Source organism: Rhamphochromis sp. 'chilingali', assembly GCF_963969265.1.
Source record: "Rhamphochromis sp. 'chilingali' genome assembly, chromosome: 3".
In the NCBI taxonomy this organism is placed as follows: domain Eukaryota; kingdom Metazoa; phylum Chordata; class Actinopteri; order Cichliformes; family Cichlidae; genus Rhamphochromis; species Rhamphochromis sp. 'chilingali'.
Genome location: NC_137931.1, coordinates 4,628,438 through 4,645,359, shown reverse-complemented (window position 1 = coordinate 4,645,359; position 16,922 = coordinate 4,628,438). Strand labels below are relative to the sequence as shown.

At 39.0% G+C, this 16,922-nt stretch overlaps 1 protein-coding gene across 1 annotated transcript in view; it reads left to right on the top strand.

Moving 5' to 3' along the window:
* The first annotated feature begins 12,885 nt into the window (after positions 1–12,885).
* LOC308394300 (NACHT, LRR and PYD domains-containing protein 12-like) overlaps positions 12,886–16,922 on the top strand; it is a 168,294-nt gene continuing 164,257 nt past the window's right edge. The window contains exon 1 of the mRNA XM_080878556.1: positions 12,886–12,950. The gene's annotated coding sequence lies outside the window, so the exon portion shown is untranslated. The remainder of the gene's footprint in view (positions 12,951–16,922) is intronic.

Genomic DNA, 16,922 nt, shown 5'->3' with positions numbered 1-16,922 from the left:
CCTAATTTCAGGTGTAAGAAAATAAAGTACAGCAGCTAGACTCATTTTATAAGCACAATTTTAAGTGAAACATTATAATGTTTAAGTTTATTCATAGACTATGGTGCTGACATCCAAAGAATGTAATCACTTTTACATCATGTGGTTCTTTCCAGAGTTACATTTGCCTTGCTTATTGTTCTTACCAAGTCCTTTACAACTTAGAGAAGAAAATGGTGCATTTAAGGAATTGAAGTCAAACAGTGCCACCTTGTGGACAACAGACCAGACTACACCTGGTCTAGTGTTAAAAAAGGATTGTCCGGTTATGCACCACTTCAGCCAGTTTGTTGGCTCTTAATTTAATAAATTGTTACTGCATTTTTTTTTCAGATTGTTTTCTCTTTTGAAATGTCTCACATCTCAGTGACGACCTTTTTCTTTTTAAATGACAGTTACATGCATGGCTCTGACCTCTAAAAATGAAGCTTTTATATTTGCTGTGTGTGTAATTCTGCCACAAAAAAGAGAATCTGATTAAAAATCCAAGTGCTAAGATTTGCATTTGACTAATTTCTGTGTTTCTCACATCTCCTCAGACTGCACTTGGCTTCCTCATAATGTGGACTGAGGAACTGACAATCCAGTCCAGACCCTGTTTGAGACCTTTTATGGTAAAGAATGTGCCACGTGTCATATTAAAGAGGGGAAGTTTTATCTGATGTTTGAAGGATTTTATGCAGTTGGAGAGCATTTATTTTCTCACTGTGAGCTCATTCCTATTATCTTTTTAACAACAGATTGAGCGCTAACATATTCAATATTTATTTGGTGTTTAATTCTTTTTTTCTGGATTTGGAGGAGCTGATGACTTTTCTTTTTTTTTTTTTTTACAAGAGTTTGAGCTCGTGTTGAAGCATTTTTCAGTGAACACATCGTATTGAGCCCTGGTCTGAAATTGTGTGCATCCTGATGCAGAAGTGATTGTTTATTAGTTTGATTTATTTTGTAGTTATCATGAAGTAATTTTTCTTTTATTCTCTAGCTAAATTATTTTTCTTAGTTTGAGTTTTCTCTAGTTTGGCCAAACAGTTTGCACTGCAAATATGGACTGTTGACCTGTTTAGGAGCCTGTTATTTTTGCCCTCAGAGACTCACATCCTTTACAAGTACATCATATCAGCACTGCAGATGGCTCAAGCAATGAAACCATGATGTGGATCTGGTTTATTCAGTCTAATGAGAAAGACCAGAACATGAAATATCCTGAAGGATATTTATCTGTAATTACATTTATTCATCTTAGTTCTCAAAACAAGATGAATTATTTAGATGTCCCACTTGCTAGTTCCTCAAACTTACATGAAAGTGGTCAGAGTGAATAAAGCAAAGGGGATCTGAAATTGTTGAATTTTTGTTGACTATATGATTTTACTCATATGAAAACTCATAATTTACAAAGTTCTCTCTTCTGCATTAAAAAAAAGAAAAACACGACAAATGATGGATAAAGTTTTACTGCAGTTTGTAACAAAATATTTACATAACAACACAATGCTAAAATGCTGAGATGATGAAGCTGGTTCTGGTCAGTTCTTTATTTGTCAGTCAAATGATGCCACCCTGTGGTGAATTTGCCAAACTACACTTGTCAGTGTTGAAAAATGTGATATAATATTATTGTACTTCTGCGTAGACTGTCTCAGTTTTGTCTGCTGACACATGTGAACTGTTAGTATTCTGTTTAGAGTCGTGCATTTGAACAGTTGAATATGGTCCAGTATCTGTCCGTATGTAGGTGCTGTACGGCTCAATGTCCTCTGACCTCTGCAGAAACAAATATGTTTAAAAACATTAAGGTTAAGTAAACAATATAAATGAATCAAAAGTTACATCTTTTGCTCAGTACCGTGTTTTGAGGACTACGCGATGGTTCTGGTTTTCTGTAAGAGAAACACAAAAACAAACACGATCTTGGTCATCAGTCACTGCATCGTGTAGCTCGTTTTAATGGGGGCAACAGGAAATGAAAGTCACTGTGTTCCTTCAACGGCTCATATGAAACTTGAAGACAAGAAATCATTTATAGCAGTGGTGCACTTCCATTAATATGATAAATATGTCTGATAAATTATTAGCAGGCAGCTAATTGACTTTAATTCACTTAAACATGAGAACAGCAGGGCAATACGTTACATCAAAATGACCTTCAGCTAAAGTGGATTAACCAAAATAAAAAGAGCAAAGAGAATCACATGTTTTAAAGTTATGAAGCGTGTTAAAAGGTAAATCATGAAACATGTGAAACAGCTCTGACAGTAGTTTCTCACCTGTCGCACAGTCGTGCGTAAATAAATCCAAAGATAGCTAAACTCACAATGATGAACACAGTTACATAAATCAGTGTAAGAGGAAGTGTTTCTGTTCCAGACCTGCTGCTTAGTTCTGTATGAGGAGAGAAGCAGTTGTTAGAAACATGGATGCAGTATTTGCATTACAACTGAACAAAGGTTAAGTGCGATGTATGACTATTGGCCTCAAAGTTAACAAATCCTGAAGGTCACCTTCTAAAATCAGTACAGACTTTATATTGCTAAATAATTAATGGTTAAAAGAAGAAGAACGTTGTTGTTTTTACCTTGTTTACCTTCCACAGTGACATTAAGATGGAGAATTTTTGTTCTTTCAGGAGCTGAACACTGACAGGTGTAGCTCCCACTGTCCTCTGATGTTAAATTGATCAGGTGGAGAAATACAGTCTGATTTTCTTTCATCAGTGTGAACCTGGAGTCACATTTGTTCTCAAAGCCCCGTCCATAATAATACAGCAGACTACAATTTTCTCCTCCACTTCTCTGAGTTCTGATCTTACAAACTATCAGCGTGATGTTCTGTGTTTCACTGGGACATATTTGAGTGACATCTGGTTGTTTCCCAATTGTTTTCACAACAATCTCTGAAATCAGTACCAATAATAGAAACAGTATCAATGATTTAAACCAGAAGCTGGAGTAGCATTAAAAAATAAATGTTACATTATGAAAACAGTTTTTACATTACCTCCTCCCAAATCTTGTGAGCATGCAGTCAGTGGTAGAAGCAGAATTAAGCACAGGTTTAGTGCATCCATGCTCGCCAATATGTCCGATTTGCAGTGTAAGTGCTGCTGATAGTGCAGAAGATGATCCGCTGAAGAAAGGAGGACAAACAATGTGCTTCATAAACCTCAAAGTATTGGCTCTCATGTGTCTTGCGTACGTCTTGTGCGAACACTTCTCAAAAGGAAGTGCACCTACAACACTGCTTCTGCTTTCGTATTAAGACACTCTAAAAGTGAAACACTGAGTGGTCTCATGTCCAAAAAAAGAAAACACAACAACTTTTAAAACAAAGTTGTTTTTTGCTTTTAGTCCAACATATAATTTCCTTTACAAAAGCAGGACTGAAGAGCAGAAAATCAATGAGGCTGATGACTGTTTTTATCAGTGATTCAAACCTACAACTCATTTAAATTAACACAAGCTATTGTACTATTTATATAATGCAGCACACATTCATGCTGCATATTTCATATTTATGTTAACTGACCTGCTTCCCATGTTTGTTTGGCTCCTGCCTGGAGTTGTGTTCATAAAGAAGCAGGTCACATAATGTTACACGGGTTACATTCCTCCTCTGCTCTTCTGTGGTGACGTTCAGATTATCAGTGTGATACTCGGTGTTTCATGTTCGACTGACATTTGCTGAACTAACAAGAGTGTCTGTCATAAGTCAGGAACTTTTAATATGAAATACAATGTAAATAAGCATTTTATTTTAGTTAATTGTTTGAAAATGAAGCACGTCTTTCCTTTTCCTGGAAAAACAGAAAATATTAATTCCTCAACTTTATAAATAAAAGCTGTTGCTGCTTTTCTCTTATTTAAGCTTTGCATGTTTGATTTGGCAGACTTTTTACTGCCAAACTGTCATATTGGCCCTTTTTCGACATGGCACCAAAGGGATTTCTGTCTCCTCCTGGAATCAAACCTATAATCTTTCACTTAGAAGAAATATGTGCAAACTACTGCACTAAAATATGGACATTACCATCACAAGTAAAGCACACAGCGTCATATTGGTCAGAAGACTTGCGCCCTCTCAGACACCACATCCTGTGACTAAACCACAAATTCTCACTTTGTCCAAAGAATGAAGTGTGTGGATCTGCAAGATTTTTGTAGGGAAGCCTCGAAGTAAAACAGTGAGTAAGCACAGAAGAGAGGAGAGAAATGTAGAGATTTTTAAAAGGTTATTAGTTAGTAAGCAACATTATGCACGGCCTTACAGGAAGAGCCCTCTGGAAAGACGTGTAGACACAAAAAACAGTTTCATTCAAACTGTCAGTCCACATTTAAAGAGTTTGATGGTTTAAGAAAAGACAAACTTTCTTTGAAAATGATGAGTAATCATGACAATTTGAGACATGTAACAAAACTATGCATGAAGCCATGATCATGTGCAACAATGAGTTCCAGTCAGAATAGCAACATAATATGATGCACAATCTACACACCACCATCAAACTGCACAAAACATGTAAAATTCTATTGAATTTGAAAATTTCTAAAACCCATATGGAAGTTTCAAAGCCTTTTCACAGCGATGTTGTCCTGGGAGTTGTTTTCATAGGTTTTAGAATTCTGATTCATTTCCTGATTATGCAGGCAGAGAGTTTCTGTTCTGCTCGCTGAATCTGTCTTAGTGCCGTGTTGATGTTGAACTGACAGTTTTGTAGTGAATATATGTTGGCTGCTGAAGGATTGTGTAAAGGTTCTCTCTCACAATAAAGAGTCACACTGCATAATTATGTTAATACATTTTTATATTATAATTATATTCCCAGCTGGATAAAAGCAGTCTTTGAATATTTTGATCTTCCTGTATCCACTGTTTGTTTATTTGCCATTTAAAAAAAACAACAAAAACAAAACAAAAAAACTCAGCTAACACCCTGAAATAGAAATGGATATAAAAGATGGAAATAGATCTGTTTTCTTTTTTTTCTTTTTTTTGTAAGTAAGTTACTCTCAGAGTGCTGTCTCATGGACAGATAATCCAGATGTTTCTGACCTAGAACATCCACTTGGGATAACCTGTGACTTTTCATTGTGTACATAAATCCTAGAATAACTCCAGTTACTGATTCCAACCAGATAAATGGAAACATATTTCTATTGAACCCCAAGCATCTAAAATATTTAAAAGATCGTTTTTCCCCTCAGAAAAATAAACTTGAATCTATACAGTATATAAGAAAACATTGTGATAATAGTTTAATCTCATATCACATCATCTGCAGTTAACACAAATCATAAATTACATCATACAGTTTACAGTTTCTATTGAAATTAAACTCTTAATGTAGCCACAAATATAACAATTACACACAGACAGATTTTAATGCACAAATAAGCTGAACCGATGTCCTCCTTAAACAGGTGCAGTTTCTTGTATAAGTGAGGATGTGCTGCTATTTAAACTACATATAAAGAAAAGGGAAGACATTATAGCATACAATACATGCATCATACAACCAAATAAACACTTAAATGTTCATTTAATAGAGCAGCAAATAACCTTTAATCATGTCATAGTGTCTTGTTCTTCTTTTGACTGCTCCCTTTAAGGTTTCACAAAGATGGATTATCTTGTCATAGCCTGCTGTATGCTTGCAGAGTGAGGACTCACATACGAGGATAAACTTTAACAGCAGATTTATTGCTGAAACCCCAGAACTCACAATACAAAACTTGGAGACCACGAAACACTAGGGACCAATATCACTTAAGGAGAGCACACAGATCCAGAGGAAAAGAAAAACTGAAGACTTAAATAAACACATGAGGTAAGAGTAGAGTGGAAACACCTGAGGAGCACAGCTGAACAAAATCTACTAATGAACCAAGGAGGGCAAAGCAGAAAATGACACACAAACACAACCACAGAGATGCAGACTAAAATACAACTAGACACATGAAAAGGGTGAAGAAACAGAGAGACATGACAGAGCCAGGGAATAGTGAGCGAGAGAGGGAGAGGCAGAATGTAACAGACAGAAAGAGAAACAAGTGCAACAACCACAAGTAGAAGCAGAGCAAAGCAGAGTTTCCACACCGTCATACTGGTGAGGAAGTCATTTGGCTGACAGTGTGCGGTAGAATGTTTTAAAAGCAGAAAGCCTTGCAACCGTCCTTGTCAGAAACCTGTTGTGGCTACTTCAACCAGAGAGAAAGATGTCACGTTTAAGATATTTGTACACACAGAAAGACAAAGAGAAAATTATCAGAATTGTGAGTCGAACTTAATCATTGTGTGTAAACGATTAGTATTTATTTGTTTGGGTGGAGGCATTTGTAAAATAGTTTCACGTGTGGTCAAATTACTTTGTATTTTTATGTGGATTGAAGCACACAGGTGTGAATCCTCAAAAGTTACACACAAATCATCGCACACATTTGTAAAGCTTAGTTTTGGTTGGTGGATAATATTGTACACATTTGCAACCCTTCTGAAGACAATTTCTCTCCATACATCTCCACCCAATCCACGCTACTTGCACTCTTTTATACATGTCTCTAACATGGAGACAGAGACACACAAACTTGACCAAGACAAGTGGAGAATAAACAGAGACATGACTGGGGTAAGAGATAAGACTGACTTTCACATGAGTCGCTGAGGACAAACACAAAAGGAACCATGAATCAGAAAAACAAATACAGAGACACTAAAAAGAAGTGAACTCAAGACTAAACCGCACAAAGCTTAAACTTAAATAATCTCTGGAAGCAAAGGAAAGAATCATGAGCCCACACCAAACTCAAAATGTTGGGTCAGAGACTCAGGACCTAGACATATCTGCTTCCATTATACTGGACATCCTCCTCTGTCACATCAACCCACTAGTGATGGGAATTCTGGCTCTTTTTAGAGAACCGGCTCTTTTGGCTCGGCTCACTAAGAAGAGCCGGCAATTTGGGCATCCAACCGGCTCTTCAGGTTGTTTTGTTGCTTTAATTTATTTATTTTCAACAACAATATAAAATTATGCACAAAATGAATTACTAATGTAAAAAAAAACAAAAAACAAACGTGTATATGTATATATACAAAGACATATGGTGGCCCCTAGAGACAAAAGCACGTACAAACTCCGAAGCACTGCATGAATAAACTGGGATGATTTTTTGGGAGTGTTTTCCTGCTTGGAATCACATACATATGATTCACTGCATGAATAAACTTTCTGAATCCTTTATCATCCGCAACTGAAAATAGTTGTGGATGATTACTATACCTTTCTAATCTGATGATGTTGTTTCTTGTTGTTGCCCCTGGCTCTCTCTCTCTCTCTCTCTCTCTCCCTCCTGCTCTGTTCCTGTGCTACTGCGAGTGTAACTACCTCCCTTGCCCCCTCTGCTCAGCCCAAGCACAAGGCTCACATGCAGAGTGAAGCAAAAAAAAATGAGAGAGAGAGGGTGAGAGAAAGAAAAAATCACTACAACCCACCGCATGTCTTCCTTTACCCCATCCATGACGTTTTCCTTCTGTCTGGCAGGTGCGAGGGAAAGAGAGGTGAGGACCGGATGTTACTAAAAGAAGGCGTCTAGCCTGGATAGCAGCTGTGAGACGAGCTGATATCCAGTTCTCTACCAGCCACAGATATCTGTTGGTGTGGTCCAGACATTCTCATTCAGGCAAGTTCTAAATAAGTTCATATCACTCTTTATAGCCTGTTAGTTTTATTTTCAATGCGCTCTGAGGACATAGAAAATTAGAACAAACATCCTAATGAGTGATTTTGTAGATATACGTTCTATTTATAGAGTTTCTAATTGCTAATATTTTCATTATTGCAGGCAAACCAGCCTATGAAATGAATGAGACAAATCCTGACTGGGTTCCAACGCTACACATGGGGCACTACGAAATCCCTGCTTCAAACAAACCACCATGCCAATCAGATTACTTCTTCCATGTGAGGGTGAAGAGGTGACCCTTCTGGATAAGATGGTGAAGGTTTGCGTTTTGGTGAACATGTGCCCCAGTGTGGTAGTAAAACCAGGGGAAAATACTCTTGTTAAATAGTCTTAAAAGTGTTGTGCTGTATATGTAGCAATAGGTTTTCAAAAGAGACAGTAAATTACAGAATGCTAGTAGTGGGTGATATTATTTAAATGCTGTTGTGATTTTATGTGAACATTTTGTCATTTATAAACTATACATGACATTGATTCTACATTGTAACTGATGTGATGTTCTACAAAGGGGTTTTAATTTTTTTTTTTTTTAAAAAGGCATAAAATGTGTTTCTTTATTCAACTTTTGAACAGTGTTACTTAGTAAGTACATACACAGTAAATGCAAATTATTTACATGGCAATGCACTTCAGCCACAAATGTAGACCCCCTCTAAATAAAACATTATGGGTTATTCAGAACAGAACGATGCTTGGAGAAATATTGTCCCATCAGCTGAGACGACTCCTCCACAGTAGCAGGTGGAATTTTTCTTTTTTGAGGACGGCTTCTTTTACCTGTCACTACAGATGGTCTGTTTATGTTTGATTGAGAGCCTTTTTTTATTCAGCTGGAAAGGAGAAGTCTATCTTATGGCCAACCTCTGGCTGTATCTTGGTCATATTACCCAGCAAAACCCAGTATGCAGGTTCATCTGTAACAGTCCTTGTGCCACAGATCCTCACTGTTTAATTTAAACAGAAAAGCGGTGACATGGGTGCAGGTCTCCGCGTCTGATTACAGCTGCAGTGGGCAGCTTCAACATTCCCTGTGATGCTCACAATGACCCATGGCTGCAATGCTGGTTCATTCAGTCTTTGAGAGTGCAGTACCTGAAACATACAAAGACAAAGTTAATTTAAAGACAAGGACTTTAATGAGCCAAGGCTGACACACATGTGTTTTATCTACTTTCAAATCCATTTATCATAAATGTAACAAATAAAGTGTTTAGAAAGTAGAATAGAATAGAATAATCCTTTAATTGTCCCACACTTTGAAATTTGGTTGTATCAGCAGCAAAAACACACATACAAACAGAATAGGACACAGAACAGAAACACAATTTTTACATATTTACATGATGGACAATAGTTACCAAAGCAGAGTACTGTACAGTTATTAAAATTAGAGTACAGATAAGTGGCAAACACAGGCTGTACTTTGCAAACAGAGCAGGATACTGAAAGATGTTTAAATAGTTAAGAATATTTAGAATAATTAGAAAAGTGCAGATTGTGTATTTTACCTGTGCATTAAAAAGTATACATGTAACTTCCAATAAGTTAGTGTATATACAAACTGAGAAAAGTAATGTGCAAGTTATAACAGTAGAAGTTGTTGTTGTTGTTTAGTGTAATTTCTTTAACCATAAATAACTAAATCCTTCAGGACAATGTCACATCAGTGCACTGAACTCACAATGTTATCCCTCTAACAGCCTTCACATGTTCTCACGGTCATTTCCCCCTCATGAATGAATTTATGCTGCACTAATCTGAATGTTCGGGGGGGAAATCAAACGGATTTTACTCGCAGTACTCAAGCTGACTTACCTTTGTTTGAATGACGGCGTACTCACAACGTGGAGGCTCAAAAATAGCCAAATCTTGTACCCAATCCTTGGTGAATTGGATGTGAGCCTCCAGAGATTTATAATTGCAAAATTGGTTTGCTGTGTATGCACTGACTCCACAGACAAGGTACGAGAATATATCATGATAAGTTAATAAGGTTTCTACTCCACAGCCGTATTTCACATTCCACATTTCCAGTGCACGCCATTTTTTGCAAGTACCGTCTCTTTGCATCCGGATGCAATCTGTCTCTATACAGTCCTTCTTTTTTTTTTTTTGAGCTGCTTTTAAGTATGGTTTGTAGCAATCTTCCTTCCAACACAGTGTGTTTGTTTTGATTCGTGGGCTGCCAATATGGTGCTGCGCTCCCACAATGCATTGCAGGTGGTGATGGTCCTCTTTATGGGCTTTTTTTGCCGGCTAAGGGGGGTGTATGCTGGTATGAGGAGCAGAGAAAGGTGGTCTGACTGGCCCAGGTGGGGGAAGGGTGTGGCTCTGTAAGCGTGCTTGATGTTGCAACACACATTGTTGGGTCTGCACTTCCACAGGCCCCGCTGGTTTAGACACTTATTCCCGTTAACGACAAGGAAGCAAGACAATCAGCGATCAATCGATTTTACTTGCGCAAGGGAGACCCGGTCGGTGTCTCAGAAAAGCACTCTGACTCCAACCGCAGAATGACCCCGACTTAGGCCTCCGCTTGCTGCCTTTTATTGAAAACCGTTACAGCACACACAAGCACCACCCATTGTAAAAAAAAAAACAACCTATGGTTCTAAAAGATAAGGTACTATGTGTGTATGTGAGTGCACGTGTAAGCACGTGTGTATGTATGTGCGAGAATGTGTGTGTGTATGCATGCGAGTGTGTGTGTTTGTGGGTGCGTTTGTTTGACCTCCTGCTCACCAAAAGGCAGGAAGCTTACTAAACAAGAAGTAATCTTCACATTGGACGTCCCTATAATAAAACACTACAGCCTCTGCCACCAGTCAACAGGCTGGGGAGGGCAATAGCAACAAAGGAATGTACTTGATCTTACATTTTCAACTAAGACTTACAAATTTAAGTAGCACAGTGACAACATTTAACAATTTGACTCCAACACACATGATCCAGAGTGTTTTCCCGTCTTGTTTGGCATTTTACATGCTGGTAAAATTTTGGTGAAACAGTCTTGAGATTTGCCTTATTAAAGTCCCCTGCTATGATGTGGATACCATTAGGGTGGGCGCGCTGATGAGAAGCGATGGCATTTAGCAGCAGAGAGAGAGCTGTGTTTACATTAGCGGCCGGTGCTATATAGACTGCCATGATTATTACAGCACTTAGCTCTCTGGGCAAAAAAAGGTCTGGAGAGCAGTGTCTGTCCACAACAGTGCTGTTGTTACACCAACCTTTGTGCATTTAGATGCAGAGTCCCCCTCCTCTGTTCTTCCCGGAGTCACTGTTCTTGACCCATCTGTGTAGCATGCGGCCTGTAGCTGCACTGTGGCATCCGGGATTTGTGTACATAGCCAAGTCTCGGTAATGATAAGCACCCAGCAGTGGAATGTAGCGTGTGCGATGGAGATGGTCATCTTTGTTTGGAAACCGATGTCCAATGTCTCCAGACGACAGTAACGTCCAGTTGTGCAGGTAGACGCATGTACAATGTACGATAAGCACAATAAACATACAAGAAGGCACAAATAGGGAGAGCTGCTGTAAGCCGCTGCGTCTGTGCGTGCCGCCATCTTGGTTCATAAAAGACTCTGTAAGCCTGAATAATTTAAGCCAGAGTGTAACTCCGAAATGACAACACAGGCACGGCTTCTTCAAGACGGGCGCTTCGCTGCATTTATTGAACGCCGTGAAAACTACAAACATAAAACACAAAGACTTTAAGCGCTTCAGTCTATCAAAAGTAACACTTGTGCTTTAACAACAAAAATTACCTCGTGGCCGCCTGCCACTTCGGAGGTCCTATAAGAATACCTTTACAGTCTTGTTCATTCTAAATTAAAACATTAAAATAATTAGAACACCATACATTACAAATATTCACAATATTACAATACAGTTATGGCAAATGACAAATACCTTGTACAGCTGGTAGACTAACCAGGCCTTTGCAGATAGCTCGCTGAACTCCTTAGCGTGATTATTAAACGTGGACTCACAGCCTATACTATCACGCCCAAACCTCGCGATAATAGTGGTGTAACAAAACTTGTTCTTTGTGACAAGATAAACACACCCTTACAATATTGACCACAGAAACGTACAAGCAAGAACATTTTAACTGCTGGAACCATCTATTAAACTTCTTTATACATAAGCCATTTCTGTGACACTTACACAGAGAGTGGAACAACATAATTTAAAAATACAGTTTACTTAATTCATCTTGAAAAGAAGAAGAAAGGAGATAATCCTCATCTTGTTAGTAACACCAAGCTCCTGGGGGTACAGAACACTTTGTCCAGATCACTGCAAACCAGAACTGCAGTAAAGAGAACATCCTCACCATCAGTGTTGGTCAAGTTACTTGAAAAAAGTAATCAGTAACTAATTACTGGAAGAAATTTGTTTAACATTTAAACCTTTTTAACATTTTAAACATTTTTCTGCATATTCCAGCATATAAAATAAAATAGCCTTTTGTGTTTACACTGAATCTTTCAAATAGATGCAAGTAAAACACAACAGAAAATGAATAAAATCAAAGACTCAGCGGTCCTGTTGCTCTATTTTCACCTGTTTAGCAGGAGTGGGGCAGGCGGATGTTTGCCCTGGTGCAGGTATGTTGCAACGGTCATGTCGGTGGAAGGATCCTGGAGTTTCTCTGTGAATTTCACATTCCCGTGGCAGCGCACTCGGTGCTTGCTCAGAAGTTTGGGGGGGTTTTTGCTGTAAAAAGTGTTAGGATGCCTGGGTCGTTGACCCAGGGTTTTTGAGTTTATTATATTATTTATAATTTCTAGTCTTTGGGTTTTGTTAGAGTCATGTCTTATGGTTTGTCTCTGTGTAATCCTTAGTTGCTGTCTCCCCTGTCCGCTATATCCCCGTGTCCAGTCAGTGTCTGTGTCTGCCCTGGTCCCACGTCTCTGTTCCCTCTGTTGTAGTGCCTGCATTTGAGTCTATGTCTTTGTTTAGTCTGTGTTATGTGTTTCCTGTTTTACTTTGAAGGTCTAGTGTATGCTGGCATTAGGTATTTTCTGTTCTGCAGCAGTTTGCCCTCTAGTGGTTGTTTTTGTGTATTTTTTCTACTCTGTAAGATCTAGCCAGAGGCAGTTTCACCTCTGTTAATCTGCTGCCATCCATGCCTTCACAAGTTGATAAACGGCATCATCTGTGAGTAATATTGTTTGTTATCACTGAGACAACTTGTGTGCATTATTATTTGTTGTGAAGGCGTGATATAGTTTGTAGTTAGAATTTAATTTGAATGCATGTATAACCTAAGCTAGTAAGGTTAAGCTAGCTCATATGCCATGTGCTTTCTTTAACGTTTTGATCATGAGTGTGATTTCATTTGATGTTTTATTCGGGCACTCACTAAGCAGATAAATATTGTGGTCATATTTTTGAATATGTGTTTGTTATACTGTATATTGATGCAACATTTTTATTGATTTATTTCTGGTTTTGTCAACAGTTTCACACTTTTTCCTTATTAAATCATCCAACTCAACACATTGGCCTGTTCCTTGGATTTTGATTAGGAGAGTGTTTAGCTGTCTGTATAGCTGAGTCTACATTCACGAGGACAACACTTAGTGAGGACAGAACACAGTGTGTTCAGTTTACGCTTCCTTGTCTCGTCAGTTCTGATTTGCCCCAGCTGTGTTTTCCTCCTGTTGTCCATTCCCTGATTGCTCCCTCTATGTATTTAAGCCCTGTGTTTCAGTTTGTCATTGTCGTGATCTACTCTTATCTAGCTGTGTGTTTTGTCTGCCCGTGTAAGTTATTTGGATTCTTACTTTTGTTCTGTTTGAGTTCAGCATTAAAGCTGTTTGAGTTTACGTTTGTCTCTGGAGTCTGCACTTTGGGTCCTTTTCCTGCCTGCACACAGCCGTCACATAACAAAAAGAAGTTTTCTTCCCACGCAGTGAACACCGGACGCTAATGTTTTTGTCACGTTTTACGGAATCAAACTCAAAGTGAGGTCAGTACTTCCGCTGCACGGTCGTACTCTCTCCCCCACTCAATATATTATCCATTGTTGATCTGCACACAGCTGTTGCCACTAATGTCGCACTCGCTTACATCATTGTCATGAGACACTCTCGCAAACAAAATCACGGTTTAGTAACACAGTAACGCAGCGTGCTTACGGGAAAGTAAAAGTAATCTAATTACCTTTTGTGCAATAGTAATCCTTACTTTACTCGTTACTTGAAAAAAGTAATCGGATTACACATTACTGCCCATCTCTGCTCACCACTTTGTAATATTTCCACTGTTTTCCTCAGATCTAGGCAGTTTTGCTCCATTCTGTTTAAGAGATTTCTTACATTCCAAAGGGGTTTATAGTCTAGTTTGTGTGAAAAGCTGCGGCCTATGAAACTCATTCATTCATTTTGAAGGTACTTATACATATTTGTGTCCAGAGGATTTCATCTGGATCCATGGAAAGGACTCGTTCACCGTTTGTGGTTGGGAGGGAGATTGAATTATCAATTTTTAATAATAACTTGTGCACTTTCGATAAAATTGTAGGGTTACAGAAATGCAAAAACTCTTTTACCCTTTGCTACAGTTTAATGCACTTTTAGTACGTTATATTAATTATAAAAATCAACAGGGTAAACAGTTGAACAAATCAAACCTTTAGCTGACGTGCGTGTGTCGGTGTGTGCATGACTTCATCTGAAAAGGCTCTTATTTTCTTTTCTATAAATTGTAATGCATAATAACATGCCATCTCTCAAGCTGGTGTAGGCTTTTGCCTTCCTCTACCTTATCTCATTACAGCTCTAGCTCTGATATTCCTTTCGCAATTTTGAGTTAAATCCTTTCTGCCTCACTCTGCCCTTTGCTTGACGTTGAAAGCAGGAGTTAGTAAGCCCGTCCACTGCAAAGGAAGCTGAATTCAAGTTCTTTTTTGGAAGTTACTATTGAAGTTAAAATTTCTACCCATTAATGAATTCCAACTTAAAGTTAAAACTCAAGTTGAAGAAACAATTTGATTTTTTTAGCAAAAGAATCAGAAAAGTCCAGTGTGTCGGCTCAAATTTATGTATAAAAGTATTATTTCAGTTTGAATTCCTCACTCGTGTTCAAAATGGTAAGACACTGAGAACTCACTTAAAAGGAAAGAGTTCACATTAAAACACTTTGTGATGCTGGTTGGTGTTTGAGACAAATAGGGTAGTAAAGTGTTTCCATAGTGTGTTTAAGGATGGAGTTGATTGCAGCTGTAGACACTAAAGCTGTTGTGCCAGAATGTCATACTAGAGGATCGTTCTTTAGATACAAGGAGCGAGCGAGCCAGAAACCCAGGACACAAAGATGAAGCAGGGCTGATCAGAAACAGTTTATTCCCCGAGATGCACAGCAGGGATAAAACAAACCAAATACTAAGAAAAGAGAAGTATACAATAAAAAGTTCTCAACATGATAAAGTTCCACCAAGACTAGAAAAAGTTATTCTAAAACTTGTAAAAATACAATTTTCTGCATGCACTAAAATCCCACCCAGTCCCACGATGTAACTATCCCCCAACCCAGGATGAATGTTTGTTATGGGTTTACAAGCAGTCCAGAAATTCCTTCTCCAGAGCGGGGTTCATGCCAGCCTCGTCCCAGGCAGACGAGGAGGAGCACCTATCCCCCTCTCGTTCCTTCACTGGGCCCATCACATCCCAGCCCAGCTTTCATTCTGCACTAGAGTCCGTCGCTCGATGCCATCGCGGATCCCGTTGCATCATCACCGTGTAAATAAACAGATAGGGGCCATAACCACCGTCCCAGAAGCCGCCCTGGCTTACAGCCATGGTGACCCTCTCCCAACACGGCTTCACCCCGTGAACAACAGAGGAGACACTACTCACAAATCCAGGCAGAGGTGCCCTGCTCTCAATCACACGCGCTGTCTCCTACTGACTGGGTCGGCACGTCACGCTGACCGGTCTGTCTCTAGATGAGCCGTTGCTCCCCCACGATCAGGCAGCGGGTCCCTCTTTTGCACCTGGCCTTCATGCATTTCTCTTCATATATGGAGCCTCGCTCCCTCCAGTGCTCCGCTAGCTTCCTTTTAATAGGTCCTTTAAACAGCTGCTAGGCCACCTCTGGACACACCCACGCCTCAGGAGGTGATCACTATAATTTAATTTGTCCCATGCTCACCTAATCCACAGTGGATTAAAACAATGTCAAACAACACACTAAAAACATGCAATACAAACAGAATAAAATCATGCCAATAAAAACTGCACTCACAAGTAAACAATAAAAATCAGAATAAAACCAATATAAAAGATAAATACAAATTTCCACTGTGTGACACAGAGACTCACATAATGTGCCGAAGAGGAAGAAATGAGAGAGGAAAAAACGATGTTCATATTGAAACTGAAAGATTTCTTAAGGCTATTGCAGGACATACGAGAGAAAACATGAGAGAAAATAAAAGGTCATGAAAGGAAAAAAACAAAAATATTTTTAAGGCTTCATTCTGTCTTAAACTTTGAAACTCAACCTTGTTTAACTTTGTCACTGAGTCCTGCCCCTCGAGTTGACATTCTTGGTGTACTTTGACAGACAGCGACACTGAGGTGGCACATATATATGCCACCAATATATGCACACATATATCTAGGCAGATATATGTGTGCATATTTCAACGTCTGATGCAGAAAGTATTGTTTGGAGTGAGAAACTGTGAGGCATACTTGGATGACATTGTCATTTATTCTCCAACATGGTCAGAACATCTGGAAACGCTCTCTGGGGTGTTCAGACGTTTTTGTGAATCTTCCCTCACATTAAACCTCTCTAAGTGTGAGTTTGGCAAAGCCACCATTACTTATTTAGGGAAACAGGTCGGACAGGGGCAGGTGCGCCCTGTTGCTGCGAAAGTACAGGCCATTGTTGATTTTCCTGTCCCGCAGACAAAAAGAGCTCTGCGTCGTTTTTTGGGAATGGCCGGTTTTTATCGAGGTTTTTGCAGAAATTTTTCTGATGTGGTTAGTCCCCTAACTGATCTTGTTAGCCCCTTAAAGCCTTTTATTTGGTCTCCAGCATGTCAGGTGGCACTTGAATCTGCCAAAGCATTGTTGTGCAGTGCACCAGTGCTAGCTGCGCCGAATTTTGAGCGCCCTT